General features: G+C 43.1%; 1 protein-coding gene across 3 annotated transcripts in view; it reads right to left on the bottom strand.

Annotated features, from left to right (window-relative positions):
* The window catches only part of PCMTD1 (protein-L-isoaspartate (D-aspartate) O-methyltransferase domain containing 1), a 45,395-nt gene extending 33,030 nt beyond the window's left edge, over positions 1-12,365 (bottom strand). Inside the window, exons 1-2 of one of the 3 annotated variants that reach the window (XM_063326850.1) lie at positions 12,152-12,365; positions 10,115-10,241 (exon numbers count right to left, since the gene is read on the bottom strand). The gene's annotated coding sequence lies outside the window, so the exon portion shown is untranslated. The remainder of the gene's footprint in view (positions 1-10,114; positions 10,242-12,151) is intronic. The other 2 variants (XM_063326852.1, XM_063326857.1) reach the window with 2 other exon arrangements.
* Between the last annotated feature and the right edge of the window lie 58 nt (positions 12,366-12,423).

Consider the following 12,423-nt stretch of genomic DNA (forward strand, 5'->3'; position numbering starts at 1 on the left):
CCTGTTACTTACTATTAGAGGTCAGCTACATGCAAACTGCTGATTACATCTCAAGAGGTTGTATGTATACCTTTATGAGTGAATGAACACTAGCTCTGCCACAATTTTGTGCACCCTGTAGCATCCCATCAACTGTAGATTTCAAAACAATTAGTATTGCTTCTCTACCCACACCAGTCCAAAACGTTTGGTGGGGCTTGTTTGTAAGACACTGCATAAAACAGTCTCATCTCTGGAAAGCCTAAGATGGCTTAGTGACCTGTCAAAGTTCCACTGGAAGATTTCAGCTTAACCTAATGTCCAACATATAGAAGAAGCCCTATCCTTCCTCTGACATGAAAGAGGTGCACAAAGAACCTAGCAGTCCTCTTATGGCACACTCTTTTTAACGGTCTCAGCTCCTGAGCTGTGTGCCTACAGCTCTGCCTATTCCCAGGCTACAACTATCTGTCCAGTGGGCCTAACAGACCCACAGAAACAGGAGGTACCAGGTAACAGTGACTTGTTCACTGGCAACACTAAAATATCAGGACTTTCTAAGACAGATATGTATGAATCAGTGATGGTTAATACATACAGATGTCTGATATTCACTGAGTCTGTCTCATGCACCTGTTTTTCAGAAGCGAAACTGCTGTCTGCGCACATATTTCACAGGAATTAGTGACCTACAGAGTGACCAGGCTGCAAAATTCATTGCCACAATAAACAGCTTTGTACAAAGGTATTTAACAGAGAATACTCATTTCAAGCAGGTTTATATAAGCCGTAACAGTCAAATGTTAAGAATGAGAAAAACTGTAAAGATGTGTAAAAACCAACCAAACAAAAACCACTAAACAACCACTTTTGGAATGTGTAATCCTGTTCAGTCTCAAAAGGCATACAAATGACAAAAATTTCGGCAATTTTTAACATTACCCTGATCATAGGCCAACTAAGACACCTTGACATAAAGGACATGCTGAATACTCAATATCTTTTAAAACAAGACCTGTTTCTTTTAATGAAAGGAAATGCTTAATAATGTAGTTTGTGGTGGCCAGAAGGTTACAAACCACAGTAAAATATAATGCTCCTTTACTTTCAGTATCACCTTCAGACAGCAACCAGTAACAGCAGGACAGGAGAGAGAATCCTCTTTTATAACAAAACACAAAGCAGCTTTAGTGCAAGAACTGAAAGACATTTCCCTAACCTTTCACCACAAATGTAGTTTCTGCAGCTATAGTTCTTAAGCAGATCAAGTCACAGTTCACATAATTTTGAATAGGCAAAATGTGGCCCATGACAAAATATTCACTATTTCAGCCAGTGCTAAAGTTCAAAAGCTTATTGCACATAAACATTTCAAGTTATTTAAATAACTCACTTCCAGCAGCAACAGAACAACATAGGCCTGTTGCCTTTAGCAAAAGAAAATAGAAATGAGGTCAAGTGTAAAAATAGTAGATGGTTACATTCCTGACACTTGAAACCTCATCTTAGAGCTATGCATTTACTGCAGTCTCAAAAAAAAAAAAACCACCACAAAACAAAACAACCCAGGCCCAAATAAAAAACAAAAATACCGAACTTGATCAAGCTCCAAGTGCATTAAAATCTTTGGGTTTTCTGATCCTTCCAAATATATCTAAAAGCACCAAAACAGCATGCAATAATCACAGCATAAAAGACTTTTAATACTTATTATCAAAATATTTACTTTCATAGCCTGAGAATCTCTATTTTTATTTATTATGTGTCATCCTTCTTATGAGATGCTAAACAAATAAAATTAAAGAAAAAAATGAAGTCCTGATCCTGTTTACTAGATTCTTAAAATAGCCCAGCGCAATACAACAATATGTTTTGAGAAGATACTTCATTACTCAGGCTTGTAATCCTCAAGAGGGAAGAATGAGCAAGGCCAACTCCTTTTTCCTGCTTCTCTTCCTCAGAATCATGATAGAAGGTTCTTTCACTGATGCAAACTTCCAGAAGCAGCACACTTGGATTCATCAATTTTTTCAAATGTTACTTGTTTACTAAACCATATGCACACTAACAGTTGCTTTTATCTTGTCAAATAAAGCAATGGTTATCTACTTGCCCCTAACTTTCTTCTTTTTAATCCCCAAATCCTGCATATCTCCAAGCACCTCACATTTAAAGTCCATGTGATAATCTGCCTCACTATCCAGACATACTGTAAATCCATGAACAACATACCCTAAAATGATGGGACCTTGACCATAAATCCCTATTTCTTAAGATGTCCAATGCCTACTTTATATAAAGCAGGGATTAACTATCCCTTCATGGTTCTTACCAAAGGAAAAGTGGTAAGGTTTATCAAAATTTTCAAAATGTACAAATTAAGTATGAATTAAATCTACTTTTAAAAATAAATCTACCAAAGATGTCTCAACACAAATGCAAGTCACCCAGAAAAGAAATAAACTCCTTATTTTACAATTTGAAAGGCTAAAACATTAGCACTGTACAAAAGCCTTTTCTACAAAGTTTCATGCAATCATTCTAGCATTCTCCCTGTTCTCTTGCTATTAAAATACCCTACTTTGAGGTACCATTTCAAAGTATTGCTTTTGTAACAGCATCACTTTAATTCACACCTCTGTGGCCAGCCAGTAACTTCTACCATAAATTTTCAACTGGGCTTGCAAATGATTAAACAGATTATTTGCCAGCACATAACCTAACAGAGTTAACTTTGTTATGTGATAAAAAGCTAATCTGCACAAAGAAAAAAGAGCAGAGAGGCACGCTTGTGGTGTTGGAACCCACCTAGACACCCTGACCTAGCTGCTCCCAGGGCTATCACAGGAGAACCATCAGCTCCCCTCACTTCCCCACCACCAGCAGGCCTCTCCAGGGCACTCTTCAGATTGGGAGGTGTGGCTGCTTACAGGGATCCCAGATTTATCATGGGAGGCAGGGGAAAGGCACCTGGGGACTGCACAAGTCCTGTTATGGGATGTTTAAGGGAGGAACCAAAGGTGGGGAAGGGGAGAGATCAAAGCGGCTTGGGGAGAAACAAACATGGGAAAATAGGGCTATGGTAACAAGAGGGACAGGTCACCTGTGAACAGGTTGCAGGTCAGTATGCATGTCTAGCTGTGCTCTGCCCTGAATCACCACAGTCTGTCCCGTCTGCTCATTAATCTCCTTTTGTAACTGTTTTCCTGGGGCTCTATTCAGTGTGCATGCCTGCCTACGTGACGAGTCTGGCCACAGGCACCAGTGGTGCCAGCAAAGGAAGGGGTGAGCTCTTGGAAGTCAGGATGTGACCACAGGGAGTTGCAAGCTGGACTAGCCAGCAAAGTATCAGCGTGGCCCAGGACCTGAGGATGGGGCAGACTGTTCAAATAAGGCAAGTGAAGGAGCTAGCTGCTGGAGAAAAACTGGGGTCCAAGTGAGCTGCTGGACAATCTGTGGTGTTCAGGGTGGGGGAAAGCTGAGCATGAGTGTGTGTGCAAGAGGCAATGGTGGATAAATGGACCCAACAGCCAGTTTCAAGGTAGAACAAGTATCTAAACCCAGCAACTGGAAGGGTCCAGTTCTGGGCTCCCTGGTTCAAGAGGGACAGGGAATTGCTGGAGAGGGTGCAGCAAAGGGCTACCAAGATGATTGGGGGACTGGAACACCTCTCTTATGAAGAAAGGCTGAGGGATTTGGGTCTCTTCAGTCTGGAAAAAAGATGACTGAGGAGGGATCTTAACAACACTTACAAATACTTAAAGGGTGGGTGTCAGGAGGATAAGGCCAGGCTCTTTTCAGTGGTGCCCAGCGACAGAACAAGAGGTAATGGGCACAAACTTGAGCATAGGAAGTTTCACCTAAACATGAGGAGGAACTTCTTTACCCTGAGGGTGGCAGGGCACTGGAACAGGCTGCCCAGAGAGGTGATGGAGTCTCCAACTCTGGAGACATTCAAAACCCGCCTGGACGCGTTCCTGTGCAACCTGCTGTAGGTGACCCTGCTCTGGCAGGGGGGTTGGACTGGATGATCTCCAGAGGTCCCTTCCAACCCTGTGATTCTGGCAAACATTCAGCTTGACCATCCAGAAAGTACAACAGGATAAGGCCACTGGTGCTTTTTATGCTTGCATTAGTGCCGTTTTCTGCGGTGATATGGTGGCCAACTACGTATTTATGTACATACGTGCTGAATACAGGTGTTTCTGTGCTACTGAGAGTACGCGCTTAGCCTCACTAGTGGCTGGACCTAGGGCCATGCACACGTAAATTAAGAACTAGAAATACTTGAACAAAATCCCTTATACACCTTCTTTAAAAGCCAAAACCAAAATACATAAGCACATTTTTAACTTGAAAATGTTTCTGTACTATTGTGGGGTTTTTTTGTCTCCAGGTATGAATCAAGTACTATTGCAAATACAGCTCCCAAGTTAAGGTTTACTTACAGTACAGACAACAGCAGATGTGGGCTGGATGGGATTTGGAGCATTCAGGAAAGCTTCAGTTACTATTTCAAGATATTCATACAAATTTTTCACCAAGAAATGGAAGCTGAGAACGTTTTATCATTGCTTGTGTAGCAGCTGCGCACTTACACAGCATATCTTCATCCCCACAATCCTATCCCTTCAGGTTTTTTTTTTCAGCCATACAAAACACATGGTTTTCACCTGAGAGAAGTGTAGTTTAAAGATATAACACAAGAGGCTGCTGCAATCACATAACCTGCCGTAGTTACATCACGAACTACCCCAATTTATCCCGAGCATCCCAGAATGGAGGAGTCAAATCCTACACTGACTTTTTCTGACCAACTGAATTACTCCAGGAGACATCACAGAATCTCAGGAAACTCAAAAGTAATGAGTCTTAGTCATAATGAATGCATAATTAACTGAAGTAAATAAGCAGAGACTAAGGCCTATGGGATTTATAATGTCGCAACTGTCAGCTCAACAGAAGTTCTCAAGAAACTCAGCAACTGAACTTTTCTGTGTCCTTCCAGTTTCACTGACCTGTCTGCAATAATGCCAAATTTAGAATTTCTTGAAGGAAGAACACAGCAAAGCTTAAGCAACTAGACAGCAGGTGACTAGATTCAATGGAAACAAAACCACAGTTCATTCTCAAAAGGGTAAAAGGGGAGAGTTTTGCAAATGAACATCAGTCACATGCCCCAGCAGAAATGCCAGCAAAACCCCACCTGCCAGAATCCAACAAAAACAACAAGAGTAAACAAGAAGTTTATGAGTCTCAGGCAAAGATTTTCAGCTGAAATCAAATTCTTTAGTGGCAAGATAGTGTCCTAGTAGAAATACTCACAGCATTCATGATTACTTGAAATTATTAGTACTGTAGAAGTATTAACCTTTTGCTTTCTCTGCTGAAATTAAGCATCTCCTTTAGTGAACTTCAAAGTTCACTCTTTCAGAAATGCTAACTTGCATACATTTTAGCTATACCTATTCAAGCAAAACCAATCATGTTGAAAAGATGATTACCAGGATAGGGGCTCCAATTCTTCTCTTTAACTTCTATATATAGACCATTATATAGTAAAGTGGCTCCTTCTTTCAAATATACATCAAGAAAACCACATGGTGATTCCTGAATATCCGCTGAAAACATTTGCTACAGAAAAAACACAAATAAATTCTCCGAATAGTAACCACTTCTCATTTTCTCCCAACCACACTGTCCTAATTCCTTTTTCAATGTTAAAACAACCATTTAGAGGAATCAAGTCTTTCATTTGAGACACAGACACCACAGGCATATCTACTGCTGGATGTGATTCACTAGCTGACTACTACCATAAACAATTCCAATGACTTTATTACTTCACTTATGGAAGCCATAAATTGATGCCGGTATCTCTTTTTGGAGAAGCAGCTTTTTTGTAATTTTTTTTAAAATACAAATTATTAAGACATGTCATCTCTGAGATGTTCTCTTTGGAATTTAGTTCCCTTTCACTCCTGAAGACGACAGGAACTGATAGCAAATGCTGTTTGTTTTGCTTAAGGGATAGTACCAATACACTTACTTTGAGCAGTCACATTCAGGAGTGCGAGTGCTGTGTGTCTACTATATTACTGCATACCGCCTTTCACTACATCTTACACTATTATTGTATAGGGACTCTGATTTGACTCTAACTCCTACCGCTAAATCTGGAAAATAAATTGCAGACATAAGCTGGAAAAAAAAAAAAACAAACCACTTTTCAATGACAGTTAGATGCCTCCTAGTGGAACATTATCCAGTATCACAAAGTTGTTGCTACTCATCCTGAAAAGTTTTCAAGATTGATTAATTTGCCATTAGAAATATGCAACTGTCATTTAAGACTTTAACAAGACAATTGTTAAAAAGGAAGAAATAATCATGATTACCGACAGCTTTAATAAGCATTATCTATTTAGAAATCATGCAAAGGTAAGTTTTTGTAATAATAACAGCAAGCCTTTGATACTTGCAATGTGACTCAGGTGCTTAAACACAGACCTCTAGTGCTATTTTAGGTACTTACACTAACTATAGGCTACTTGGCCTATGATATGGCAACAATTAGTATTAAGTAACACAACAGAAAACTCTTCTGCCCACATCCTGTCCTTGCTTCCCCACAAATAAACAAGATGAGCTGCTGTTGTTGTTTTAACACTCCTAGACAGAACATAAACTGCATAAAGCTGGGGGATGTGTCTTTTGAAAGGAACGCAACAGTTGGGACTAGAAATGCAACCAGATAAAAGTTAAGGCATCATCGGCCAAAAGACTCATAAGAAAAGACACGAAAAGAATGAAACTGGAGACCCTCTGACTTGTAACCAGAATATGCAGTCTGTCATCATCATTTTCTAAAAACTCTCAGACATCCTGTTCACAGTCACTACACTGCCATATGACTGGTTGGTCGTTCATGTATTCTGTCTGTGTGTGTGTATAAACACACACAATCTCCAGGAAACCCTGCACGTTAGCAAACAAGACTGTCCCTTCTCTAACTGATCAGCTCCTCTACTTAGACTTATCCTGCCTGACATCTATTTTTTTAAACTTTGGAAGAATGTAGGCCTTCAGTATATCCTGTCTCATAACTAGCAGGTCCGTGCTGTCAACTCAAATGCCCTATAGCACCTTCATATAAATGTCCCTCATGCAAGATTCCAAACATCCCACATCACTATCATATCACTTGCACTAAGCCTGTTAGGTTTTAAACCTACTTTTAAGTTTTCGCCAGCAAGGTCTGGATTGTTTCCTCAAACGAGCTTTTAAACATTAATTCCATTTGTCATCTTTTACATCCTAGAAACACTGCAAATCCAAGTCCAGCATTTGTTTTGCAACTGTATGCTGAGCAAATACTACTTTGAGAAAATAAGGAGTGAAATGCAATACTTGAGAGAAATTCTAAGCCTCAATATTTTACATCACCTTACAACACTCGCAATATCTTAGATCTACAACTTCGTGCACCTCAGAACGCAAAGTTCTGCATTTGTAATAAACTAGATATTTACATCCTTTATTTGATAAACGCTATACAAAACAAAGCTGTAACTCCAAAATTAGCCTTCATTAAATGCATCTTCTAAGCAGTGGGCTCAAAATCTTTTACTGCCCCATGATAGCCCTCTACCCAGAGGAGAGGTTTACTCCTGCTCCACAGTCACCTCCCCACTCTAGAACTCCCCCATGTGAAAACACACCAGAATCTGTAGTCTGAGAGTTACCATGGTGATTCCTGATGTCACCTCTAAACTATTTTAGGGCTATGGAGTTTGGAGTTTTGTCTTTTTTTTTTAGGTTGTCTTTTTTTTTTTTTTTTTTTTAAACTGCTCTATGATGACTTCTAAACCAGTATTTTCTCCGCACAAAAAAGGATGAGTTTTCTTTTTGTGCTTCAACTTAAACGACTAATAAAATTCGTTGAGAAATAAGTCACATACCAACTGCGGTCACAATGTACAAGTGATGGACACCACAGTTACTCTCTGTATACAACTTCCAATACTTCTTGCTTTCAGGAAGAAGTTTCTTAGGACTAACTGCCATTTTCAAAGACATCTTTACTTTCATTTTACTTTTCCTTTAAAGATTTCCAATAAGCTTCTGATGAGAAGTACATTTAACACAAATTCACACACATACACTCATCGTGATTTCAAGCTCCTTGGGTTTAGTTCACACTACTGTCAAATTTGCTGTAGCAACACTAACTCTGAAACATGAAGTTGGCATGACATACCAGGACAGAAAAAGGATAGAGAACTAACACTACTGTTGTGAGTGGCAGCCAACTAATCTTTCAGTCCTGCAAATAATTATATTCAGCATCCTAAGCTACTACAAATTCTACCCTTTCTTCCAAGGCCCACAGTCCAGCCCAATTGCCTTAAACAACATAGCAGCAGCAATTGCTTTAAGTGCTTGTGTTAAGCAGGCCTGAAGGCTCCCATTAATAATAAGTTCCAAAGTAACTGGAGCACAGTAGTTATCTCCTGATGTTTTAATGTAATTATACCCATAATATTTAATATAAACTACTTCACTTTACTCCCCAGAACACCATAAAATAAAGTGGAACAGTGTGATCACACTTCTGCAAAGCAGATACATCAAAAGAATTCTCCACCAAAAAATCCACACCTGTTGGCTGAAGATGATGAAGCACAGAGACCAACTTCTGACCCTACTGGAAAATTCCTAGAGTGCCCTTAGGCCAGTCACATACCTGTTTATTCATTTGCAGAACAAGATGGCGCATACATTCTTCCCAATTTTGCTTTGGGAAATTTACATTCTAAGTAGGTAAAATAAATGAGATAATATTCAAATACTCAAGAGTGCCAAGTGGGGTAGAGTTCAAGATACTTTTCTTACACAGAGAACTAATTAATGATCAGCTACAGAGCACCACTTCCAGTTTGGGGTAAAATAGCAGATCTGTGACGTTCCTGCTGAAAATGGGAACAAAGCAGGAAATGAAGAGAACAAATATATGTAAAGACGCTTCTCATCCAGAAACCATGACTGTACTCTCAGGTGTTTCTCACCATGCACTGAAGACTGGGATGAACATTCACATACTGCCTAGCTATTTCAGAATTGCTTTGAATGTATTTGCTTTGGTGAACTCATAAAAATCCTGGCATAAACCTTTCTGGAACACTGCATGGAAAAATTGTCTTGCCTATATTGAGTTTTGGCAGCATCTTTGGGAAAAAAAGCCCTGTACTACTAACCATGTCTTGCAGTAGGAACTTCAAATTTGATCTCTGTGTTACTCTTTCTTCTTTCAAGTTTGCATAAAAATTGTGACAGGCAATATGACTCTTTAGAGACTTCCACCTGCACTGGTATCATGCCTAAGCCTACCTTTAACTTCAGAATACACGCTTACCATCTCAAAGCAACTGCACTTCAAGTTTACAGAAACACAGCCAAGTGACTGCTCTGATATGGTCCGGCACAGAAAACAATAATACATGTCTGGCAGTCAGGTTCTATTCTTAGTCTCCTATTAGGCAGAAGCCTCTTTGAAAGGAGCTGCTGCAGCTTGGGGCAGTTACTGACAGGCAAACAGAAGATTGAGCAACAGATACCACCAATATGCCAAAATTAGGACTACAAAAATGGCAAGACTTCATAAATTTATAAACAGAGTACTGCAAGATTGAAACTAGCTGGTCAAATATCTAAAGTAAGTCATGACACGAAGTCTGAGACTGGATGAAGAAAACCCAGAGAGAATGCCAATTAGGTGAGGCAGAAAGATTTTTAGAATAATTCTGGAGTGAAGATCGGAGATTATGCAGAGAACAAACCTAATCCTACACAGACCCAGTGACAACATTTGGCCATCCAGTATTATATATTTTTTCTGTTTCTGTGATTTCATTACATTCTCCTCACTGCAGACCTCCCAACAACATCCAATTGTTTTTTGTTGCATTTCTGAAGGACACTGACTGTGGTAAAGAACATCTGGCTAAGTGACCATCTCCAAAGACCTCATTGTGGCTGTCTGACCTCTTATTACATTACATCCTTATCATATTATATTCATTCACCCAAGGGCAGTTAAAATACCAATAGATCTTTCACACATTTGTCCACCTACACATCCAAAATATTTTTCAAGTTTTCCCAACAAATCAGGCAGGAGTTCTGCAGAAAACAGTTCCGTTTATCCAAGCCTGATTCCTTCCAGAGATGGTCTGCCCAGTGCCCAGAGTAAGGTAAGGGTCCTGTGGGGGGAAAAAAAAATGTATCACACACATTACAATTCATTCGCAAGAATAAGGAATTATGATACAAAGGCATTCTCAAAATACACTCTGATCATTTACTAACTTTAAGCCTCAGATATATTGCATCTTCCATCTTAAAAGCATACTCTGTAATACAGAGGGCATAAGGTCAAGAGGGATTGGGTATCCTCATTCATTCACTGAAGTGCTGACTAGCCTTACCTGTGTCTCTTTTTTGAGTGTCTCAAAGTTTACCCCTCGTTATCAGAAGGAACCTTATTTCCTTGCAGTTCAACTGTGCTTGACTTTTACTTGACAGGAACAGAAAATACCCACTAGAAGAACAGTAGCTACATGGGCACTGGTAAGTACTGCAAGGACACAAGCATTCTCCACACATTGCAGCAGTTCAGTACTTCCATCTCTTCTCTCACGCAGACCCTAAAGACGTTTTCCTTCATCTTCCACCACGAAAAATGAACACACACACACACGCGCGCACGCACGCCCCTTCCCATCATAGGAGATTTGGGTTGTTTTTCTTCCCCCCTTTTGCTGCCAAAGACTACAGGGCTGTACAAAGCAGGCCGAGGCTGCTGACTGCGTATCAAATAAACGCCAAGATTCCTTCCCCCTCCGCCCTCCCTTCCCCTTCCTCCAACTTCACTGCGAGCCGCTGACAACTGCCGAGGCAGCGGGGGGGGGGGGCGGGGGGGAGGAGGGCGACGACAGAGGCGAGAGAGGACCTGCACACGCACAGAAGAAGGCGGCCCGAGGCTCCGGGCCGAAGAGGATTCGCTTTAACCGCAGACCGCAGCTCAGCTACAGGCAGACGTGACCCCGGGCCGCCTCCCCCGAACCAACAGATAACAACAAAGAAAACAGCCCGGGGAGGAGGTGGCTACCCCGCGGCGAGTTTCTGCTCCTCCCCTCACGCTGCTCCCAGCCAAAACACAGACCTCAATGTAAACAGAGAGAAATGTGCGCGTATGGCGGAGCGGGGCTGGGGGGGGGGGTGCACAGCCATGCCCCTTCCCCGGCGGCTGCCGCCACTAACGCCCACCGCGGCTCCGGGGCGGAAAAGCGAAGTTACCCTGCATTCTGCACACTTTATTTACATAAAGGAAGTATTTGGCCCCCTCGCTGCTGTTCGGACCACCTCCTCTCCCGACAGGAGAAATACCCTTCTTCTCAGCCCGTAGGTTCTTCCTGAAGCAAAACAACGCTTCCCCCTTTGCCTCCCCCCGAAATGCCTCGGCCTGGAAGACGTAACCCCCACAAGACCCTAAGGTTGTTAGGGATCGGGAAAAAAAGCTCCCGTCCTCACTGCATTTCCTTAAAGGCAACAAAAAATAAAAACAAACGCATCCGTGACGGGGAGGAGACAGGGCGCTGCGGGGGACGAGCGCTGCCCTCACCTTGCCTTTACCCTCCCCCGTCCCCACCTCGACCGGATTCCAAGGCTGGAACCTCTTGTCTTGTCCCCGACCCCTCACACCTGCCCCAGGCCCGCGGCAGCTACACCAGCCACCCCCCTCCTCCCCCCCCCCCCCCCCCCCCAGCTTTTTGCGCCAAGGATTATTTATTACGCAGGCGGCGAAAGGACGCGGGGAGGTATCGGGAGGAGGAGGAACGGGCTGCCGAGGGCGTACGCGCACTCTCCCCGTCCCGTCCCTCCCCACCCCACAGGAGCGGACCTGTCCCGGCTGCGCGAAAACAACCTTCCATTTTCCAACACACCCCCCACCCCCCCGCGCCTGCGTGCGGGGCCAACAGACAATAGGAACTGGGGGGGGGGAAGGGGCCATCGCAACTCACCGTCCCGGCTGTCGGACGGCGGCCTCCGCGCCCCACAGCGCGGTCCTGCCCACACTAACCCCCAGCAGCCCCCCCCGGGGGACACTCACCCGTTCCGCAGCGGGCCCCCGGACCCTGCACAGACCCCGTCTGAAGGTGGGGGGGAGGGAAAGAGGAAGGCAGGCAGGAGAGCGCTCCGGTCGCCCGCGGGGGCGATCGCCGAGCGAGCAGGAGCCGACGTTACCCTTCCCCCGTCCCGGCCCGCCCGTCGGAGGGGTCCCCGGGCCGCCGCCGTTTGTGTCGGTCTGTGCGAGCGAGACGGGGCGGGGAGGAGGGGCCCCAACAGCTGAGAGGATGTAAACACACGGTCACGTGACCCTGC

This window comes from Chroicocephalus ridibundus, chromosome 2 (genome assembly GCF_963924245.1).
Source record: "Chroicocephalus ridibundus chromosome 2, bChrRid1.1, whole genome shotgun sequence".
NCBI lineage: Eukaryota > Metazoa > Chordata > Aves > Charadriiformes > Laridae > Chroicocephalus > Chroicocephalus ridibundus.